General features: G+C 41.8%; 1 long non-coding RNA gene across 1 annotated transcript in view; it reads left to right on the top strand.

Annotated features, from left to right (window-relative positions):
* Positions 1 to 3229: 3229 nt before the first annotated feature.
* The window catches only part of LOC143840271 (uncharacterized), a 195030-nt gene continuing 173461 nt past the window's right edge, over positions 3230 to 24798 (top strand). The window contains exon 1 of the long non-coding RNA XR_013232100.1: positions 3230 to 3368. This is a non-coding gene — a long non-coding RNA (uncharacterized LOC143840271). The remainder of the gene's footprint in view (positions 3369 to 24798) is intronic.

Raw genomic sequence — 24798 nt, forward strand, 5'->3', positions numbered from 1 at the left:
GTCTGAGGAGGCATAATGAATACAGCCACTGGGTGAATTCAGGAGAGACTCAGAAGCTCCCTCCTTTCAGCTGAAGCATCATGCACAGTTCCAGTCAGATCTGTCCTAGTGCCTGCAAGAGTTTGATTCAAATGCCTATTAGAAGACGGAGCCAGAGAGGATGCCAAGTGTCTGCAGGGTTCACTAACTATCTGAATACTTCTCGGGTAGCTGAATCCATCTCCAGTTTCAACAAAAGGAAGGTAGTCAATAAAAGGGGGGGGGGAATTACATGATACTTCCCTGCGGTCTTCCCAGTATCACTTTGCCATAAGTAGCTTGTGATTTAGAGCACAAAGGCATTTCAAAAATGCATGTTTAACAAAATGACACAGCAGATAATTGAAATTTATTTGCAATTTTCAAAGTACAATAAACACAATTCTCCTTTTCTTTTCATTAATAATCACACAGCTAATGCATAACAATCCCTCTGCAGCTTTTACAAGCAAACTTGAGCTGCTGCGTTGTAATAGCTGGAAAAGTTAATGTAGCTTGAACAAGGTTCCTAATTGTCCCTGTCTCTGTCATATTTGTCTACTTGAATGGTCCTAAATACCACAGCGATTAATTACTACAGAGCAGGTATTACAAGATGTTATCATCCTTCCCCAACTGCCTGGGTGAATGGAGAGAGAGAGGCAGGAGATTGTTACAGTGTTTCATCTTTGCACTTCCTATAAGGCACTTTAACCAGAAGATTTAATGTGTCAAAGTTAACGGCGTTCTCTAGCAGATATTCACATTCTAATTAAAGATTAAGAACGTAGTACATTACACTGTGATTTGTCATACATGGCTTGTTAAATAGGAAACCTACCGGGATTCCCTAACATTTTATAAACATTATTCAGGGCTTTTAATGTGGGCAAAGCACAGGACTCTTCAGCTGCTCTCCATCAGAGAATATAGGAGAGACAATCTCCTCACGCAATTTCCACAACAGGCCCAAATAAAATGAGTTAACTCGAAAAACGAAGGACACAAAATACTTGCATACCCTCTTGTGCCTGCCCTGTTGTAAGGAAGCGCCCTGAAGCTGTTTACAAACTGAACACTCGGTTGAGGTTTCTTCCTCCCTTTTTACTTTAACTTCTTGCCGGTTTGTTTTCCCTTTAAAACATACATTTCGAACCTCAACTATCCCTTGACAGTTCCCAACTTTTTTTGATTGACATCAGGGAGACTGGCAGGAGGAAGTAATAGTTTGAAAGCACAAGGGGGTAGAATTGAAGTTTTAAAATATGCAGTCTGCTTTCCAGCATACTGAAGCTGAGCTGATCTCCAATATCCCTTCCAATATCAGTGGCTATGGCAGAGAACGGGTTCACATTCTTTGACTGCCTGAGGAATAAATTAATGAGGTTACTGGAGACACCAAACATTTGCATATTCACGGTTGCTTATTAAGTTGAACACAAATGCCAGGTGCTCTGGATTTTGGGAATACCGGCTTTGGGTAAGGAATGGTATCTCTTATAATTTGAAGTATGCTTTAAAAAATTAGAATGCAGCTGACAGAGGGAAAGAGTCTACAACCAAAACAAACATGGTGTTTTTTTTGTCCTAAAGAAAAATCAAAATTTAGTCTATTCAAACAATGATTTCCTATAAGGTACCTTGCCGTTAGCTCATTCATCTGCACATATTCCATAAAATGCATTTTTTTAAATCCCCATATTTTTGAATACACTTTTGTCTTTTTAAACAAGGAATATTTGGTGGGGGGGGCACTCAATTCCTCATGGATTGCTATATGTATTAAATAGCAGTGGATGTACACAATATGTGTTTGAGGTTACTTCCTGCAAGGCCCAATTATTGAAAGATTTTATACTCTAGCAGTTATTGCTAAGGATCCCAAATCTATCCTACAAGAGACAGAAGATTGAATTACAAAATATGTCTCCAAGGGATGCGTGCACATGGCTGCATTGTTGTCAGTGACTTCCGTCACTGCTCTGAGAAAGCACATTGTGTGCTTGATTTGTACTGAATCTCATTATGGCTGGAAGTTTGTAGCTGTGCCGTTCACTTGGTATATTTATCCCCTTTGTATCCGCTTGGCTTAGGTATAAATTGAGTTCTTTTCCTTATTCTTCCCTACCATACGTGCTATAGGGTTTTTGTTGAGGTTTTTCTTTTAGCTCTACTGATTTTTAGCATGGCGAGAATCACAAAAACAAAACATTGGTGCACATTTATCAGAACACTGAATGTGTGGTTATCACACTCTGGCTAGTACTTTATATAACCAAATCAAGTAGTCTTAAATGGATCTTGGGGGAAGATATCTTCGGATATGAATATGGATGCAGAAACATGCTCCATTCTGCCCCCTTTAGTTTCAGTGCACACTGTGTGTGTGTGTGTGTGTGTGTGTGTGTGTGTGTGTGTGTGTTCAACTTCCCTTTTCCTATGTGTTCCTGGGTGTTCACTTCCCTGCCACTGCAAATCCTGCTTGAAAAACCGTATTTGAACTATAACTGATAACAAAGGTATTACATGATGTCTATCCTGTCCATTGTGTAGATACATCCTATTGCCTTTGCAAGGTATTTCTAACTTTTAATAAAAATATACATGGAGAGTGGTTGATTTTATTTTAATTTGGAAAAAAAATGGCTATAAAATTAAGACTCAAAGAAGGGTTCCCTTCTGAAAAGTCCAGCATGATCTGTATGATGTTATTGTCTGCGAACACAGATGTTATTTTGTACAAGTGGGCCTTCTTTTGGTTGCTGGAGGAAGAAAGGGGCTTAAACAAAACACATTACTAAGGACCCTGAAGAACAATGGATGACTTTGCAAGACACAAAAGTATTGTATTGTATTTTCTCAGCATTTGTTTTAAGCCATTATATTTGATGCATTCTGTTTAACACCAAGAAGGAGGGCGGGGGGGATAAGAAAAAGGTAGGGGGAAGCCACTATATGCCAGAAATGCTCTGTATCATGTTTGTAAAATGATTTTTTTCAGACATTTACACAAAATGACTATTTTTGGAAACAATTCACTTAATGCATAAAGGTCATTTCAGCAAATGTTCCTGGCAGTTGAATTGCTAATGTCCAGGCTTTTGTGTGTTATCTGTGTGTGTGTTTTCCATGCACACAGCACAGATTTTTTTGATTATGTAGATTTTTCCCCCCTACTGCAGTTTCATATGCAAAGCATGCATCAGCCATATCCATGCTATCTCCTAAAGCAGTCATTCTGAAACCCAATCTGGGGACAGTGCAGACTAAATAAAATTTCATTTTGATTTGGCCTCCCGCTGAGAATGGGACTGCTTTGTTTCAGCCGACAGAACGAGCAAGCCAGAAAGGTATGTCCTGTTTTGCATGGCTGATAATGTGACTTGAGGATCACAATTGGGCCGTTCATACTTCCAGGGTTCGGCATCTCTTCCACATCCTGTACTGTCTTTCTGTTTTCCTTTCCATTTGCTTTCCTTCTGTGCTGCCTGACGTCTACCTGCAGGGCAAAACTGTGGCAGACCTTAACACTATTGTTTACTTTGGCATATGTTTAACGCTGCATGGCTGTTTGAGGTTGCTCCCCCCACCCACCCTGCTTGCCTTTGTATTTCTCTCCCCCCCCCATCCACGTTATCCATATTCACTTGTTTTAATTTTTTAGCCACTAAGTACACCAGTACTGACTTAACCAAAAATTACATAAGTGCAGATTGCTGCAGATATTATACGAGAAGGTTTAGAATGCTGGATTCTATTGCGAATTTAGAGATCTCTTTTAACAGCTAATAAGGAACGGTGCGTGTACATAGCCCCTTTCAGCTACTTTGGCAGAGAAGCAATGACACCCATTACACCTAATGGGGGAGGCAAATAAATATGTTATTCCAAAGAACAGAACTGTTTGTAACATTTTTTGTATATTTTGTGGAACATCACATGCAAGGATGAAACATATCAGTAAATATCGTGTTGCCTAAATATTAGTCTCAACCTGGCACCAATTCACATTCCGCAATAAGTCATCTAAAATCGACCGCGTATTCGTTGGCCCATGATTTGAAATATGGATTGGGCCATGGGGAGCTACATGCTATTTTTATACTCTGGAGAGACCTCAGACAATATGTCAGGATTCAGAAACACAGCTTTACAAGCATATCTGTGCTCTTCCATAAATCCTTGCCTTTAAATAAAAACAATAAGCTGATATCTTGTTTAAACATTAGGGTCAGACTCATGTGTACCGTACCTCGTGTTCAAACAGGAGCAAGGTGCTATGCACAGTGGAAAATAAAACTATAACCCCTAAACAAAGCAAATGGAGCAATTTGCTCAGTGGTTGTAATGAATAATAGCCCATATCTATGGGCTGTGTATGACCCAATCCACATTCCAGCTATGTTAATATACAGCAAATGTAGGCTGAAAATGTGATCCTGAACTTGAACTATGAGTCAAAGACATCATCATGACTTACTCCCAGCAAAGTATATCTCGTCTTGGGTCATAGGAGTAAATTGATCCAAACATGTTGAATTAATTGGATAATGGAATAGATCAGGGGTAGTCAACCTGTGGTCCTCCGGATGTTCATGGACTACAATCCCCATGAGCCCCTGCCAGCAAATGCTGGCAGGGGCTCATGAGAATTGTAGTCCATGAACATCCGGAGGACCACAGGTTGACTACCCCTGGAATAGATCATTGGGAGTCTTCAACTTCCAAACAGCTGTACTAAAAGTAACTTGGCACCCATCACCATTTGGTGTTGAGTAGGGTTGTGCGTTCCGGCATGCTCCGGCCACTTCGGTGAGCACTGAAGCCTGAGGCGGATAGCACTAGCTGCCTCACACTTCGGAGCTTGCCAAAGTGCACCAGAGCACGCAACCCTAGTGTGGAGTATTATTTCCTGGCATAACGTCCCTGTTGAAAGTCTGATTCTTCAAATGCAGTCCAGAGGACGACAGGCATACGTATGCCCCAATGAAATCACTGGAATTATATTGTACATGGATTTTGCAAGATAACTATAGGTACACCTAGACTTCATAGGCTTATCTGCTTGGTATGTTCTGCATCCCTGCACATTTATGATTGCATGACTTTCTGGATGGATGCCCATGTTTGAGATACTGCATTCCCATCTCTTGGAAAGTCACCCAAAGGATACGTTCTCATGGCATTGCATGTTTTGTTTGGTCTAAACTTTTGGTGACTGTGGTTAGGGAATCCTGGCTTGGATCCTTGGCCTTGCTTTTGCTTAAATTACACCATTTCCACTGCAGAGGCAGTGCTCCACTGCAAAGTTAATTTATCTAGCACTAGGTGCTATTGCACTAGCAAAGCCGGTTAAGCAATAGGTAGGGTTGCCACCTTTGGCCTGAGAAATTCCTGGAGATTTAAAGGTTGTGTCTAGAGAGGGTGGAATTTGTGAAGAGGAGGGAGCAGGTGAGGGATGTAGTGCCCACAATCTATCTTCCAAAGTTAAAATTTCCTGGAGATCAGTTCTCAACAAGCCCCAAATGGAGTTGGCCATCCTTTGGGTTAGCAACTATGATAACTGTGTTTCAGCATTTCAGATGGTATAAATATACACAGATACAAATTAACTGAGTGTTGACAATGATGTCCAGGATGCTTAATAGTTTATAATCTCTTAGTATTGTCATTTTGTTTTCCATGCAATCTTTATTGTTTATGATACCGCGTTAAGCATATTTTGTTGCCGCAAAGGCCACAAAAAGTTTGAGACGTGCAGTGTTAGTATCAAAACTGATTGCTTTTTATCCACTTTGATTAGCACAAAAGTAATCACTGCCTACGATGACAAATAAGTTTTAATATTGCATTCATTTAGCTTTACAATGAAGCAGGCTTGATCAGTATAGAGCTATAGTAGAATAGTGACAAAGCAAGCAAACAGTTCATTTATGGGGGATTGAGAGAAATTGTTGAGCCACTTCCCCACCAAAATTTAACAGTACAGTACAGGGTGTCACTTTAGGCTATGATTTCTTCTTTCAAAACTCTATATCCACCCTCCTCCTGGCAACAAAGCCCAAGCAGCATTCTTGTTTGAATCCTGGAATTACCTCTGAAATCTGCTTTAACTTTCTAGCCAGTAGCTGCTTACTATGTTGTAAAATATGAAGTGATAAAATTACTTCTCAGGTTTAGACAGCCAAGTATGAACGAAGTTTGCCAGGTTTAACCTAAATAACTGAAAAGATGATCAGGCCCATTCATGCACATGCTCATATCACCTCTATGGTGGAGGGCAAAGTTGGTTTAAACAAAGTTGTGGGAGATATGGGATACTTGCACCCTTTCTAACTTTCATTCCATCCTGAGATACAAAGGTCTTGGGACAAGGAGTAATAGCCTTCATCCAATATTGGTGTTGTGTAATACCAGGCCCATAAAGAATAAGACTGCTGTTCTACAGAGCTTGTTCTTAGAACAAAATGTGGGCCTGGCATGAGTAAGTGAGACCTGGATGCAAGAGGGAAAAACTGTTGCCCTGAAAGAATTGGCTCCTCCCAGTTTCTCAGTTCTTCACCAATCTTGGACAAAAGGTCAAGGAAAGGGAGTTGAATCACCTCAAAAATTGAAAGATGTCATAGTCTCACTATATACTGCATTAGTCAGACCTCACTTGGAGTACTATGTACAGTTATGGGGAGCCTCATGTCAAAAAGGATATGGACAAAATAGAGAGGATGAAGAGGAGAGTGAAGAGGATGATCCAACTTCTGGTGGCCAAGTCCTATGAGGAGAAACTGAGGAACCTGGGAATGTTCAAGGTTGAGAGGGGATGAAATTGTTCTTTTTAAATATCTGAAAGATTTTAATTTGGGGAATGGCAGGGATCAGTTCCTGTTGGCAGCAAATGATAGGATCCACAGTGATGGTTTTAAATTTTATGTAGAACATTACTGGCTAGATATCAAGGGAGACATTCACAATCAGTAGTTCAGTGGTGAAACCAGCTGCCTAAGGAGGTGGTGAGCTCCCTGGCAGTCTTTAAGCAGTGGCTGGACAGCTGCATTGAGCTGGACTAGGGGTTGGACTAGATGGCCTGTATGGCCCTTTCCAACTCTATGATTCTATGATACTGACTTGAGAGTATTTCTCCTTTAGGGCACTCCCCACCTCAACCATCCCAGGTACTGAATGAATGAGTGATGTAGTGAAGATTTTGGCCATCAGTCTGCTATATTGGTCAAATAACATACCCTGCTGGAGCTGATGACTGGGTGGGCCTTGCAGTTCCCCAGGCTGATAATTTTTGGGAACTTCTACATCCACACAGAGAAGACCAGCTCCATGCAGTCTTCATACCTGGTGTCTGCCATGGCAATGCTGGGACTCCCTTAATTTGTTACTGCTTCCACATACCAAGCAGGCCAAACCCTGAGCTTAATCTTTGGTATTAAGGTACATATTGGTCTAACTATCTACTAGAGTGCTATGGTCCAACAATTTTGCTCTAAAGGCTTGAATTGGCAACCTGTTCCCTCCATGTAAAGGCTGAGAGCAGATTTATGCTCGCCCAAGGAGACTTATAGATCCAATAGGCTTCAAGAATGCCCTGTGGAATCCAGTGCACCATCTCTCCCAGCAATTCTGTAGATGTCCTGATGGAAGCCTGGCATAGCTGTCTTTCCAAAGCCATCAACAAGGTTGGTCCCTAATGTCCATTCCATTCCAATTCCTAGTTGGCTTACTGATACATCTCAGAGCTGCACGAGCAGAAGTAAGAACTGAGACAGTTAAGCAAGTTTGGCAGAAACCTCACAACAAAGCTTCAGGAACATTTTATAAGTTGCTTATAAATGTTTATGAGATGGCAGTAAAGACCACTAAAAGGGATTACTTTGCAGCCTCTACTGCCTCTGCTAGCTCATACCCAGCACAATTATTTAAAACAATTCAATCTTTGATGCTCTTAGCCTGCCCAAAATCATGTGATTATACATTAGTGGTGAGGTTTTTGCGGGCTTTTTCATGGAAAAAAAATCATGTCATTCCACCATGACCCATCCATCAACTTTGATACAGTTAAGCCTCCAATCTGGCCATGGATTGCCCTCACAGATGATCTCCAGAGGCACTTTGATCTAGGGAGGGGCACTTTTCTCCTGGGAGAAGGAGATGGCTTCAAGTAAATTAGTTTTAAAGTTCTTAGAAATCCTTAATTCCGACTGTTCATTTGAGTTACACATTTTTAATCACCCGGAGTATTTGGGGAAGAGCAGAATATAAATATTATTAACAGTAATAACACATCAAAACTTTTATCCTAAAACAATGTACCTTTGCAAGACTTTATCACTGAACTTCATTGATATTGGTAAGAATGGGCTTTATTTCTTAGCTCTTGAGGAACAAGTTTTCATACTCATCTTATTTGATCTCAGACACATCCCTGTGCAAGATTTCTGGAGGAAATGAACATAAAACTTTAATATATTAAATTTCAGACCACTATAGGTCTGCCAGCCTCCAGCTGGGAGCAGAATTCTCCTGGAATTATAACAAATCTCCAGACTACAGTTATCAGTTAACCTGTAGTTATAGCAGCTTCTGAAGGTGGCCTCTATGACACTGCATCCTTTTGGAGCCCTCCCCCCAAGTTGTAGTACTACTGCAAATCCCTAGGAATTTTTCAACCTAGAGTTAGCAGTGCTAGCGTTTATGGAATATGATAGCAAAGGAGAAAAATAACTAGCAACAGGGCTTCTTTCTGCCATCTAGGATGTTTGTCTTAGGTATGGCAAGAGGTTGTGATCCAGAACTTGTGCTCCAAGATAATACAAGAGGCGATGTGCATTCAGAATACAATCAAAACCCTATATAAATAAGCCCTGTCTGTTAACCTATGAAGGTACAAAAACTTGAGACTTCATCTCTGTGGTAAAATGTAAGGCAACTTACCCCTATCAGCACACATACACTAACATGAGGAATCAAGAGACCTTGACTGAAAATTGCTTGGTGTTTTCATAGATGTTGTAATTGCAGGTGACCCATCTCATTGAAATAGAATGGCAAATGAATGTGCCAAATCTGAAGACTTGTAATATAATTTGTTTGTACGTTCATCTTACTGAAGAATGACTGCAACACAATCCAATGGAAGTTTTGCTGATGAGTTTTTGAAAATAAAAGGGGGCTTCAGAAAGTAATAATGTTTTCTGGGTATTGTGCAATACTTTCTCTAAAAATTCCAATATTTCAAGTAAAAGTCCAGAACCCTGTACTATGTAGTACAATATAGATGTGAAGAAGATGCTTTATGATGTGTGGATCCTTGGGGTAATGTCCTATTCATTTCCACAGATAGGTCCCCCAAAAGTCAAACTCGACTGAATAGCTAACATCATTATCATCATGTACGGAGTCAGGTCACATAATAAAGCCAGGGTTCCAATTTCTAACCCCAATCATATTTGGAAATGCAGTGGAGCTTAGCAATCAAGTTTGAATGGGAGTGCTCAACAAATGATACCAAATGTTGAGGAAACAAGAAAAAAATGGCCAAACAGAACAGGTTGTATCAATGGAAAACAATCTGAGGCAAAAAATAAACAAGATAAAAATAGAAGAAAATTATCTATGCAACAGCGATGTAGATATAAGTCCTGAAAAAGGCTTTATAGAGGTCAAAATTGACTACCAGAGGTCATTAGACTGACTTTCCATTCTGTTAGTTTATTGTGGAAGAAAAGATATTTCTATTTTGAAAGATTTATTAAATACTTTAAATATTATCATGTTTCTTTTCTGCCTTAAGTTGTTCCAATGATACAACAAGTGATACCAACATATCCACCAAAAATCACTCAGTAACAAAAACAGAAATATGCATACAGAAGTTGACTTGTCTTCTACAAGCTGAGGCAATCTCAAACATTCTTACCCTGTTTTTTTCCCATTGGTGATTCGACATGACTAAAAAAGTTATCTAAATACAAATTACAATAGCAATAATATCTTTAAAAAGTGGCTCATGTCCACTTAAGACAAATAACCAGCAGTCAGAATATAACTAAATCATTCTGCCTTGCACAATTTTATAAACATTTAAATTCAAGAAAGCCATTTCACAGTGTGGGAGCCAATAAAAAAAAAACAGAAGTGGACAGTGAAGCCTGTATGTGAGTACAGGGATAAGATCTCCAATAATGCAGGCTCATCCATGGGGGGCTTTGATCCCCCATTATGCTGAAGGCCAACCAGTCACCATTGGGTCCTAACATGATGAAGATGAGAGGGAGACATTTTGTCCTGTTCCTCATGTGGAATGAGCACATGGTTAACAGTTGAACGCATGCCTTTTTCTGTAATAATATGCAGAAGTTTTAATCTTTCCCATATTTAGAAAACAAGCCCCTATGTACTAGTTCTCCATGTCAGAATTTAAAAATGGATGTCATCACACAACAGAAGATTAGGCCTCTGTCTATTATTATTAAATATATTTCTATGGACCTTGAGGTGCAAAGTCTTCTGCAGAGTCAGTATTGGAAAACCGTACAAGTTTCTGAACTTCTCTCAGAGATTACTAGTCCAGTGAAGTGATGGTTGGGGGGGAGGAGAAGATTACTAGTCCATTGAAGTGATGGGAGATGGGGGAGAGGACTTTATCAGGTAGTAGAAATATTTTATTGTAAACTATATCAGCTTGTTCAAGTGGCTTAGGTGGGAGGGAAGTAACCTAGGGACAGAAATGTTAGTTTAATTCTACCATTGGCCAGTAATTCTTCCCCATCAAAGAATTGGCAAAATAACACACTGCTTTCCATTTAAAACTTTCAAAAATAACTTGTCTTTTCCTTATGGGCTATGAACCATTTAATGCTCCTGGAGCAGCCTGTGCTGCAGCCATGAAAGGAAAAAGAGGGCAAGAAGCTGAGTCAGGGGAAAGGAAACTGGATCCTGCCATCAAGTGAGCTGCCTCTCCAGACCCACCAGGAAGAGGTAGCTTGTCTGCAAGCAGTGAACTGAAATGGGCCCCTTGTCATTTTTTGCTTTGTGAATAAAAATAGAAGTCTTACAGTATACACCAAAGATTGAGGGAGGAGGGAGGGAGGTGGGTGGGTGGGTGGGTGGACATATATCACAATGTAGATGTTTAGGAGTGGAGGACTGGCATCCTAAGCGTGGCAGAAGAGCACAGGGGAGGAAATCTGACAATGTTTCTGCAGGAAAAGACTGGCTTTGGGGCAAATAAACTGGAAGAATCGTAATATATCTACTCTTTAAAACCTGGGGAAAAAGTATATGGAATGTGTACTGAAACCGGAAGGTTGAAATATCAGTGCAGATCAAAAAAAAAAAACTCCAAGGGACATTCACTCAGAAAGCAGGGTGGAATGGCAAATGGGGGAACAATAATCAGGCAGGAATGCACAATGAACCCACCAAAAACCCCAAGGCAGAAAAGGCCCTAGATTGGCCAGTCTGAGATACTTCTGAAGAAGTATTTTTAACCCGGCTTACAGGGTTTTATAACATTTCTTGTTTCCTAACACTTGCTAAAGTTTTCCTTTTCATATTTGCTTCCTTCATGTCGTTGGGCAAGCAAATATGGAAAAAGGTTTTTTATCACCCCGATTTCAAAAGTACAGTGTTCACTTTTGTGAGGTGATATCTTGAGCATTTTATTTCACAGAAGTATTTGTGATACCTTTGATTTATAATAGTCCAGCTATCAATAGGAAAGTTCATAGCTTCAAAAAGTTCGTATCCTTGTCAAAAATTAAAACATTGTGGCTTTCACTATGATCTTTATTTTTTAAAGTCTTTCCAAACAATCTGAGTAGCTTGTAAAATGACCAAAGATACACATTAAGCTAGCTTTGCACCATAGCTAAAGAAGTGAAGTTAACCAAAGGGCATTTACATTGTTCCATTATTGAGGCAGAACCAAGCTGCTTAGCCCAGAAGCTACTTTGGAAATCTAATATTTCCCAAGAAGGGAGCAGAAAAGGAACTTTGGAATCAGCAGGGGAAAAGTGACCAGAAAATCCTGTTATTTATACCATACACTTCTGTGGAAAATCCACCCTTGGGATGACTTTATCAGAACAAAGTTACACCCAGGGATATCTTTTTCATTAAATACAGTTTGTGTGAGGTTCAAAGAAGGAGAGAAATTTACAGCCCAGGGTAGACTCTGCCTGAAGGAAAAGAAAATCAAGTTGCTTCATCTTCAGATACAGAAGTATTAATGCTATTTTAATTATTTTGTCACACCCATATTGCTCACCAGTCATTAATGTTTAATTCTGAATTTATAAACAATTTTTAAAAGTTAATTATGACTCTTAAAAAAGCCATGGAAAAGCATGATTTGTGGACGCAACTGAACAAACATTTTTTGCTGTATATCATCCATATATTCCAAAGAGCCTCTCCGAACCTCCATTGAAACAACTGGAAATTATGCAGTCAACTTCCTGATTGTTCTTTTCAGTGCAATCAGTGAATTGGCCTGTGTGTACTGCCCCCATGAGATTAGTCTACTCACAGGGCATATTACACTTGGACAGAAGCATTCTCATAACAGGCTCATACATAAGGAGATAGGCAGTAAGGTTGGATCACTTTCTTCTACTGGAGAAGCAAGTTAATAAACTAGTCAAGAGTGCATTGTTTCTTCAACATTTCTTTGATAAATTACAATTATATTTGAACTCAGCTGACTTGGCCATAGTAATCCATGCCACAGTAACCTAAATTATTTTTATTATAGTCTACATCAGGGGTAGTCAAACTGCGGCCTTCCAGATGTCCATGGACTACAATTCCCAGGAGCCCCCTGCCAGCGAATGCTGGCAGGGGGCTCCTGGGAATTGTAGTCCATGGACATCTGGAGGGCCGCAGTTTGACTACCCCTGGTCTACATCATGGTATTGTAGTACACTGTCCATGGGTCTGCCCTGGAAGATTTCTAGGGAGATTCAATTAGTGTAACAAGCTGAATTGCTTGTTGGAACCACTGAAAAAAAACACAGATATTACACTTTTTTGTTTCAAACACTGCAGTAGCTGTTTATTGGTTTCTTAGCACAATTCAAGGTCTTAAATGTGTTAGTGCAGGTGGAGCTGAATGAATTAAGAAAGTAGATAGAGGAAGTAATTCAGGGACACAGAGGAAGAGAGAAACAGAACAGCTACAGGAAGTAACAGCAAAGAAGCAGAGAGAGAGAGAGAGAGAGAGAGAGAGTTCAGGAGAGACATTGCAGGAGTTTCAAGACAATTAGTTAAAAATACTTTTCTATATTACTCACTCTGGATTGACAACTCTGCACTGAGAAATTCTTGGAGATATTTGGAGCTATGTCCTGTAGTGGGCAGGGTATAAGAGCAGCAGAGGGCACTTATTAGAGATACGGGTCCATAAAATCCGCCCTCAAAAACTGCCCTTTACTTCAGGGGAATGCTCCTCTGTGTTGCTACCAAAACCCAGGCTATTCGAAAGGGTTTTTACTGTAACTTGTTCCAGTTTGCTCTCAAGATGACTTAGTGGTGGATTTTTACTCTGATTTAATTCCAACTTGTATGTTTTATACTTCTCGTTTCTTTGAATTTATTTTATTTTATTTTATTTTATTGCTGCCTCAACAATTCAGATCATTATTATTATTACTTGCAATATATAACCCCCCCCTACAAAGACTCAGTGTACAACATGTTAAAAATTAACATTAATCAATTCCAATAAAACCATAGACAGTAAAAGCATTAAAAATATCATTCTAAGTACCTATCTATTCTCCCAATTGGCCTTGTTCCTAGTCTGTGGAGTATGGTCTGAGAAGAGAGGGGGAGACTTTGTTGCTTTCTTTGGCCTCAACCATACACTCACAGAATTGCACCAGTTTCCAGTTTGCGGAATTTTGATAGTTCCGTCAAGACCCTGATCTCTGCTGGCAGCATATACCACCAGGTTGGGGCTAGGGCTGAAAAAGCCCTGACCACTGATTGATGCCAGACATACTTCTTTTGGGTCAGGGATTGACATCATAGAGGCACTTGATGACCTGAGTGCTCTTCTGGGGGAGTATTGGGAGAGGCAGTCCCTCAGATACACAGGGTTCAAACAGCATGTGGACTTGAAGGTCAAGCAATATCATAAACAAAGCACGTTCAATCCACTAGTATTTGCATGGGAGGCCACTATAGAAAACCAGGGTCATGACTTGGAGGCAGGCGTTGGCAAACCGTCTCTGAACATGTGTTGTCTTGACAACCCAACAGGGTCTCCATGAGTCAGCTGTGACTTGAGTATTTCAACTTTTTTGCCATTGAGAAAGCCCTAAAATATTCTTCAGGCTTCAAGAAACCCCAGAAGTGACATGATTTTGCTGAATATGGATTGGGAAGCATGCTGTGTACATACCCACTCAGGGCCCCTCTCTTTCCCACCCCTCCAGGACCGTTGTTAGCCATTGGAAGTGGGTGGGTAGGTTCACATGACCATATATGGTCCTATCACCCAATAAATGTTTAACAAATTTTTAAAAATATATTAAAAATTAATTCTCCCACTCATTTGGGAAACCTTTCCAGGGCCATCAAGAAACCCCCAGGTTTCATGAAACCCTGGTGAGAAAGCCTAGTAGAGAAGAAGGGAGAGGGACCATACTATGAGGATTTCCCAGTTCGTTCTCATTAGAAGCAAGCCATGGTTACCATAATAAATACCATCATAAAAATACCCGTAGTAGTTTGATAGTAGACTAGTATAAATACCACTACCTTCATGCATTGATTCAATGCATGGGTAGGGAGATTGGGTATGAGCACTGATTCCACTTCCTGCCTCCATACAATTGGTTGTGGCATGCAAAGTGTGACCACATGGAAGAAGTGGTTGCACAACAGCCCCCTCCCTGTGATCACAAACATCTTGAAATTAGTGTCTCAGATCAGGAAGAAGAGGTGTGTACAAAGCCATTTCTCCCATATGGGTGCACTCTGAAGACAACCAGGCAGTCACATGGAGGAAGAAGTGGGGCCATCAAACAGTGAATCAATATTTACGTAGGTCACCTTTATTGGATGAGTCTGGAAAGGGAGAGGATCACAGACAAGGTTATAACTGATGTGAAACATAAGAGCCATGTGTCTCAAAACCCTAATTCCATTGCTTAACTGGTCCCAAACTGTTTTCATAATTGGAAGCAAGATCTGATTTCCACCTAGTGGAACTTCAGTAAAATGTACAAAAGTATTTTAGTTTTCTGAAGAGTTTTGTCTAGGGATTTTTCCTTAATCTCGATTCATTGTAACAGATTTTGTGAGATCTCATTTTACACTTGCATACATTCCAAAGGGGTTGGTTGGAACTAAGAACAACATTCAGTATTACCATAATTAAGTGAGAAAAGGTCAGAGGAGCAAGTATTAAAATGCTGCAAAGCATAATGGTATGTCTCAAGGTCAGAATTTACTACTTAATAGTAAATTTCTCTCGGTCTCAACAGGTCCCTGTCAATTTTTACAGGATTTCTCTTTGCAGATATGCTCACAAGTTTGCAATATTTATATCTATAGAAATTACAGGGCATTGTCAAGTTGCTAGATTATTTACATAGCATAGCTGCCTGAATCCCTCAACCTTCTCTTTGCCTTCACCAGTTACTGTGGAATAATGAATACCTCCACTGTTCTCTTGGGGTTCTCTCACGATACTATATTTTTAAAAAATCAATTTCAATACTATGTGGTGGTCACTTGCAAGTTTTCATGCATCACCTACCTTACAGGGTGTCTGTTGTGGGGAGAGGAAAGGGAAGGCGATTGTAAGCTGCTTTGAGATTCCTTCAGCGAGAGAAAAGCGGCATATAAGAACCAGCTCTTCTTTTTCTTCTTCTTCTAATTAATTGTAACATGCAAATGAGCTGTGTTTGTTTTTCCCTAGAAGGTATAGTAATCCTTGTATGTGTTTGGCAAAATTACTGTACACAAGATACAAAGCACAATGTTTTAGAAGTGTGAGACATCTACTTCTATAGACCCATTATGCACGGGGAAAATAACGCACATTCGGGGTGGAATGGCGGCGACTAAAATCACTGATAACGCACGGTGCCGGCTGCAATCAGCCGCAGCTTCGGTGCATGCCGCCGAAAAAGCCACGTTAGTGAAATGCGGAAAAAAGCGCAGCTTCCGGGTGACCGGGGAGCAACCAGAAGCGGCGCCGCGTGCATAATCGGTTACTCTGGGTTTTGCCACCATCGCGCCCCGTCCCGTGCATAACCGGTGTGCTTCGGGTCTTCCCCCTCCGTGTTTTCCATGTGACCCGAAATTGCCGTTTCGGCAGCCATGCATAATGGGCCATTGTGAGGCAAAATCTCCAGTGGACGGATACATGGAAACGATTGTGATGGTGAAATCAGTTTCTTTTTCACTATTGCCACAGGGTAGATTTACGAAGGGGGTCCCAATTGAGTTCCGTGGGCCTTATCCTGAGAATTCTGACACCAATGGACAAACTGTTGTTCTTGCTACAATCCTATATACCCTAAAACCCTGCAGTATCAGAGGGAAGTATGTAGGAGACTTGGAGACAAGTATACCACTTGCATCAACTCTGACCTTTTCTACACCAACGGTTATGCACCAGGCTGCCAGCTGGAGTTTGAACCGAGACAAGTTCCCCCACCTCTTTCTGCTCCCGAACAGGGGACCATTTGCACTAGGGCAACTTGTCCACCCAGGATTTGTGCTCCCACACTGTAGCCAGGACAGCAAAGTTCCCAGTGCAGAAATGATCCCTGTGTTCCAGAACTTGACTAGTTTTTCAACAAGTCAGTGAACTGGGACAGCATCATGGTATGACTTTCTGGAAACCCATCTTTTCCAATAATCTTTAGGGTCACATCAATGAATTGATTCATCAAGCCTGGCAGACAGACTGAAAGACACAATGGTATCCACTCTTACTCCTTCCAGTACAGTAATAGCACCACCCAGCAGAGTATAGAACAACAAATACAATTCATAATCTGCTATACATGTTAGGCCACTAGGATGATCCTATGGCTGCCATGATATCCATGAAATCCTGATCCATTCTAAACAAGGAGTCTTTGGGAGGATGTGAAGTTATCCAGCTGCATTAATGATCCAACCATCCTTGAAATACCCAGTGGAATACTTAATGAAGATGGAGAAAGGCTTCTTAGATTGGAGGAAGACTTCAGACATGAGCCAAAAGGAAAGGGAATGTGTAAATCTTTTAATAAATAAATACACACTGCTCAGTGAAGTAGTCAGAGGTGTTCTACTTCCTTGGCCAACTGAGATGGTCCCATCCTGCATCTTGTTTACCATAGTGCTAGCCCACCAAGAAGTATTCATTGAGTGGCAGAATTCCTCATTTCTCATAACATTGCAGTTTGGTCTTAGGGCCAAACTTGATGTGACAGAGTCCTCATGGCTGCCACCAAGACAAATTCATTTTAAAATGTCACAGTCTTGATTATGCCCACAGCACAGCAGAGTGAGCAACTCTCCTCCCGCCCACATGCCTTAACAAATGCTGCAATTGCTGCATACACACACAAACAAACACACAAACACACACTTTGGGATGTTTTTCTGTATATCTTTTTAACACCCTGTGGATGTTTTAGCACTTGAAAGGATATGGGGTGAGGAACAACAATGTCACACTGCAGAACTGATCAGGATTAGTCCCTTGTGGCATTTTCAAATGACTATAAAATGGTGACAGTGTCCTCATAGTGGCCGAAAGGATACTCCCATGTCTGCTTTAGCTCTTAGTTTGGCCTTAGCAAGTGCTAGCAGAGAGCTAGCAGAACTGAATTTCACTAGAAGCAAAATTTAGGATCAGAAGAAGAGGAAAAATACAATATACAGCATAGATAAATTCACCTATGATATTCTCCAGCAGAAAACATTTAGTATTTCTAAGAAATTAATGGGGTTTGAACCAGTTTGGAATATATACATATATTGATTCCAGCCCTAAGGAAAGCAGCTATTACTGGGGAAACTGTCAGGTGGTAATTATTCTTCTAAATAAAAATGGCTCTGAGAAATAATATAATTTTAGTTAGCATTATAAAGCAGATATTTCTATGAATATTCAGGTTTGTTTGCATAATCACCTTCCTCTCCCCATGCTTGCTTAACTTTCTATGTTTGGCGTTTCTACTGCTACCAACAGTACTACTTTCAATCCCTGTTTACCCAGAAAATATTCACATGCAGAGGCATTCATTTCTCAGGAGATTTCTTGCAAATTTAGTCATGAAAAGAGGTGATGCCATATGACTTCTGTAGCCAATCAGCGGGTAACAATACAGCTTGAATCCTGAATACCTGCGATCAGACCATAGAGTAAAAAATTAGACAGAAGGCTTGTCAAGCAAGCTGGAATAATGAATAAATTAGAGACAATTGTGATTGGCAAAGAGTGAAAGAAGTGAAGTTTGTCACATAAAATATTTGTTATGTGTTATTTGCTCGGCTCAAATAGCAATATTGGAGCAGTTTCCTTAGGGGTATTTATATGCGTATAAGCGTATGTCACTTAGTAAATGAAAGATATAGTATTTGCTGCTATTATTATAGAAACGATGCAGAGTTGGTTTGCAGCATGTTTTCATGTGTGACACACCATGGTGGTACAATGACATGTGACATAATTTGAAAACAACGGATCTCTGCACAGCACAACAGGCGAAGAACAATATCAAAGCCACTCCCTGTGTCTGCTACTCTTTCAGAATCAAGTTCTGAAGCAATAACAATGTTAGTCATTTCAAATATTCTTCCCAATGCTTTTAGACTGGGGCTGAATAGGAGAGGCTGTGCTTCCTGGTTAGAAAGACAGTGACTTCCACATCTCTGCTATGTATACCATAGGTCTCAGGTAAAACAGGCTTTCTTGAAGTGCAGCCCTTTTCATGAAAATCAGAATTTAATAACCAAGAGTAGTTATGTCCAGGAAGAAAGATTTACAAAAATATATGTCTCTTCTCTCAGTCTGTAGAGATGTGGTGAACACTAGATCTTTATAAGTCTGGCCAGATGTTTCTCTAACTTAGCTAATGGGTCTGTACCACTCCCTGGAATACAGGGAGTTTTCACCTACCTACCTACACACATACAGAGAGAGAGAGAGAGAGAGAGAGAGAGAGAGTGAGTGAGAGAGAGAGAGAGAGAGAGAGAGAGAGAGAGAGAGAGAGTTGTAGTTTCTGGTGATTTCAAAGTTGAAGAGCTGCAAAGCTTTGGCTTGAATGTCACTCCTTCTTGAAAATGCTGCCATTTTAGGGCTTCTTATGTGATATCTGTCTTAAATTTGTATAGAAAAGGGTTGAAATAACATCTTGAGTTCTAGGACTGCCAACTTCCAGTTGAGGCCTGGAGAACTCTCAGAATTCAGCTGACCTCCAGGCTAAAGAAATTAATTCCCCTGGAGAAAATGGCTGCTTGGGAGGCGGACTCTATGGCTTTATGCCCCCCCAAGGTCTCTCCCACCCCAATCCCCATCCTCCCTAAGCTCCACCCTCAAATATCCAGGAATTGCCCAACCCCCTTGGCTACTGATATATTTTATTCAATATAATTGTATCTGAAAAGAGAATGAGGCTGTATTGTTTTAAGAAAATATGTAACCAGTTGGGCATTTATGTCGCTTTTTAGGGATAGTTAGAATGAAGCTGTGGTTTAAGATAAGAATGAAACAGGTACAAACAGAAACTGGTGAGCTAAACATTCTTGTTCAGGCTAAAATGAGCTGTATTCTGTTCATCCTTTCTAGTCCTGTTCTACAGAGGAAAAAGGAACAGCTGTTCTTCTTCAGAGCTCCATTCACACATGCATTTTGCAATATGGGAACCACCCCCTTCCCAGACTACACCAGCATGCTTAGAAAACAATATGGGTTGAGTGTGGGTATTTTCCGTCTGCCTGAAGTCCAGATGGGACTTGAAGCAGAGAGTGTGTAGTAAATACCAACACTGTTTGTTTTACCCTCATGGTTGTGGCATTCGTTTCATATTCACATCATAAGAGTGTAGGATCTCACTACCCTGGAATGGTGCCATGCTACAAATGCTAACTGCTGTTTTTTTGGAATGCACAGTGCTTTCCCACACGCAGAAGCTCAAGTACTTATGGGCAGTATGCAGAGCCACTTACAGAGCCATCCTAAGCAGAGGTACTCCATTGAAGTCAATGGGCTATCTCCTCATGGACAGCTGGGCAGATTCCCCCCACCCCCAGATACATCTGCCAGTTTTTTTGCGAGCGATAGCTAGATGATTAGAGCAGAGTCATCTGAAACTCAACCCCTCTAAGACAGTGGTTCTGTGTCTGGGTAGAAGGGCAGCAGGACAGGAAGTGCGCCTACCCACCCTGGCCAAGGTGCAGCTTAATATCTCAGCCACAGCCCGGAATTTGGCCATGACCTTGGATACCTCCTTATCATTGGAGGCCCTGGTCCTTGAAACAGCCCATGTGATGTTTTCCATCTGTGCCAAGCTCAGCTGCTAGCACCCTACCTGCCACGGGACTGCCTAGCCACAGTGATCCATACAATGGTTACCTCTAAAATGGACTTCTGTAATTTGCTCCTCGCGGGCCTACCCTTGTCCCGGACCTAGAATCTGCAGCTGGTGCAAAATGCAGGAGCTAGGGTCCTCATGGGTACATCTTGGAGGGCCCATATCCAACCAGTGCTGAGGCAGCTGTATCAGGTTCAAGGTTTTGGTATTAAACTTTAAGGTTATACGCAGCCAGGGTCCCACGTACCTGAGAGACTGCTTGCCTCCTTATGCCCCCTGCAGGGTGTTGCATTCTGTGGGTGCCAGTCTGCTGAAAGTCCCTGGTCCAAGAGAAGTGTGCCTGGCCTTGACCATGGCTAGGGCCTTTTTGGTCCTGGCCCCGACCTGGTGGAATGAGCTCCTGCGAGAGCTGCAGGCCCAGACAAATGAAGCTCTTCCACCAGGTCTTGGGTTGAGGCTGGGGCCAGGAAGATTTCAGGACCCCTCCCCACAGTCTGCACCTTAACGTCTGGTCCACACCCATATCCCCGAGGCATTAATTTCTTGGGACCGGGTGGAGCTAGAGGCTTTTATCGCTGCAGTTGGGTTATTATTTGGCTATACTGGGTTTTAATGGAGAGTTTTGGGGGGGGGGATTTTATTATTTTATTGTGACCTGCCATGAGCCATTTGGGAGTGGCAGGATATAAATCCCTAAATAAATAAATCAATGTTTTGATTTGCAATGTTCATTGCCAAAACAGTGGCTTCAAGGAAGCCAAGACCACTGGGAGCTCAATCTTTATTGTGATCTCAGCATGATTTTATAAGAGGCAAAGCTAAACTGAGAAAAAAACACTAACAGCCCCAAATTATATACACGTACAGAACAAAATGATCTCTCAACCCAGTACCCTTATTGGTCCTAAGCAGAAACCTCTCATTGGCCATTAACTTTGCCATATCACTGGATACAGTACAGAGGCAATCCTTGTTCCCCACTAGCTATTCCATCAATCCCCAGCTGGATCTCAAGCTCCTGACTGGGTGCTTTACAATCTCAGCTCATATCTCAAGCTCTGGTCCTCTGGGGAACTGCAGATGCAACATTCATTAGGAGTTTTTTCTACTCAGTGTATTTGCTTCAGAGTTCAGACCTTGACTGGAAGCATACGTAACGTGCCTTGTGATGTCTGTGGAACACTATATAGTGTGGAACACTATATGGTGAGAGCACATGCCTGTCATTGTGTGGAGTATACACATGAATGGTGCTCACATGGTAGCTAGTGGCTGGCTGGAACCCCAACTGCTGCTGCCATTGTGTCTTGTTGGAGTTGGAAGAGAATGGCCAGCCATATATGCCCTTGCCTTTGCCGTGTGAAGGAATTGAAATTGGAGGAGCAGCAGTGCCTGAAGATCCAGGCCTGTGGAGAAAGCCAGACCCTGGGAGCTGCCTGGGCAGTGGGTGTAGGATCTGTGGGCTGCACTTGCAGTGAGTCTCTGGCTCTCTTACTCTCCAGGTTGGGGGCTCTGTGTCCTTTTGTGCATTTTCTCCTGGCAGCGGTGCCCTGCTTACAGTTGCAGCCCTGGCTTGATGGGCAGGGAACATGGCAATGGGGAGAAGCATGCCTGGGTTCTCTGGCTGTGGACTCCAGGTGAGGAGCAGGATCACCAGTCCCAGAAGCAGTTGTGGTGGGGCAGACACCTAGAGGGGAGATCTGGGTGGCCCAGACACACTTCTCCCTGCCACTATGTTCCTTTTCTGCTGAGCTCCTCACCTGGAGTCCACCTGGAGTCCACAGCCAGAGAACCCAGGCATGCCAGTTGTACTGTGCTCCCCACTCTGACTGCTGGAAGGAAAACAGAAGATTTAGGCACACACATTACCAGGAAGAACGAATGAAAAATCAGATCTCTCCCTTCAACTGGAAGGAGACCTTGAAACACAAAATTTTGTATAAGTTCATCCATTCATGTGTAAAGATGGGATGGGGAAAAGTGTTATCATTTTTACACAAACCATTGTTGTGGAACAACTTCCTGGATGGGTAAGCCAGGTGCCTATCCTTGCCTTCTGTTGAGGCTTGCAAGCAAAGCTATTTAAGATGGCTTGAAAACTGCAGGCCAAAATAGCATCTGCTGCTATTAAATTTAACATAATTATTTAGCTTTTGGACTGTGGTGCTGAATTATATGATCATTAGGCAGCCTGCAAACCCCATAATGCCACATTCAGTGTAACATACATAGAAATACATAGATTCCACTGTTGACATTGCTTGAATTAAAGGAACATTTTGGCATCAAGTGCCTACTGGCACATCTGATAAAAAATGGCAGATGTAATGAATGCTGGAAGTAAGTATGGAAGACATCTATGTGAATATCCCCAACTGGCTTTACTTTTCCAGAAACAGGAAACTCAAATCCTACAAAAGGTTCAGACTAAAAGATATCTTGATCCACTTTACAAGCACATAACAAACGGGGGCAAAAACTATCCATGGTTTGCTTCTATTGAATGACTGATCTTTCTAGCCTGCCATACAGCAGTATACTTGGGCCATTTTTGCACGTGCAAACTGTAGCTGGACAGCCTCTGCATGTTGGCTGCATATTCAGCCACCTCCACATTCTTTCGCCAACATCCTGAGGCTCTCCAGCATCAAGCTTTCACCATTTTTAACTCACGATTTTGGGAATTTAGAAAACTGGATTTACCACCCTAACCACTGATGAGCTACCAGTGAGCAACCAGGGAAAAGACTGTATGGAGAAGGAAACGTGAGATGTCTCAGCAGCGTTGTCCCGCCCTCGTTCCCCCCTCCCCACTCCATTTCCTGCATTGAGTATGACCACAAACCTACATTATCCAAGGTGAAATAAAATCTTTAAAGTGTCCACGGTCTTCTTGGGATCAGGCAGACAAAACACAGTGGTGGGAAATGACCTGGGAAGGGGGGGATGATTGAACAGCTTTCTCCTGATCATTCAGCCATGTGTGCACTTTGTCTTTAAGCCTACCATTAGCACAAATTGTATTTTGGGGCTTCTGCTACCAGTCCAGCCTTCTGACAATTTGGGCAGGCAAAAGTAGTCCCATTTGTGTCTTCTGCAGGTAGAAAATGAGCTGGGGGGGCAGGCGATCTGGCTCCCTTCTGCTGATTCTACAGGGTTGCTGATCAGCTGTGCCAACCATTATCACAGAGTGTCTTCTTGGGACAATGTGCAGTGTCTCATAAATCTACCCAGACAGAAATAAAGTACAAAACATTACAAATCCCAAAGGGGGGGGTGCTGTATCATTCTGGTGTTTCTCCATACTAATGGGGCAGTGTTGATTTTATTTAAAATGCATCTGTGTTATGGCATTACTACATAGCAAAGCGGAAGCGCCTTATTTAAAAAAAAAAATTTCAGGGCTGGAGGGGGGAGGCAGAACTGTTGTGTTGTGATTGGTGGCTTGCTGTGATTGACAAGCCAAGGAGCGGAGGGAGAAGTTTGGATGGCTTCCCTTGCAGCCTTGCCAGGAGGCCAAAAGCCTTGACAGGGCAGAGGGATAATGCAGGAGGGGTCTTCCCCATGAGGAGGGCTTCAAACGTGAGATTTACCATCCCACATTTGCTAGCAGGAAGCCACTCGTGATTTACCCCTCCATGCAGAAATGGCCAAATGATTACAGTTTAAGCTAAATTGACCTTCCATAGACATAAACAGTGTATTCCTGAGTGCCAGAACGTGGAACCAAACAGTAACCATAGACCAAACAATAAAAAAAGGCCTTGCTTGTGAGCTTTCCAGAAGTATTTAGCAGCATGATGGAGACAGGATCTTCACACAAAATATATTTGTGGTGTGGTTCAACAAAGCAATTGTTGCGTTTAAAAGAAAAGTGCAAGTGGGAAACATTTCTGCACTGTAACCATAGGCAAACATGCATTGCTAAGTGGACAATGCTCATGCCTCACATATTGTTCAGAACCTTTGTAGAGTAGTCATCCTACTTAGGGTGGGATTGCCTAGGCCAGCCTTTTTCAACCTTTTGGGTGTGGAGGAGCCCCTGCAATACATGGCCTCCCTGCCATGTCCCTTGGAAGTGACATCACTACATGCACCCTCCTTTCAGTCCCTCCCCCTGCATTTACTACTATAGTGGCTCTGCCTCATGCAAGCTGGAAAGAAAGTCAGGAGCTAAAAAGCCAGCCCAGCCCTCCAGATAATGCCACAACCAACTCCCTTCCCC

This window comes from Paroedura picta, chromosome 6 (genome assembly GCF_049243985.1).
Source record: "Paroedura picta isolate Pp20150507F chromosome 6, Ppicta_v3.0, whole genome shotgun sequence".
In the NCBI taxonomy this organism is placed as follows: domain Eukaryota; kingdom Metazoa; phylum Chordata; class Lepidosauria; order Squamata; family Gekkonidae; genus Paroedura; species Paroedura picta.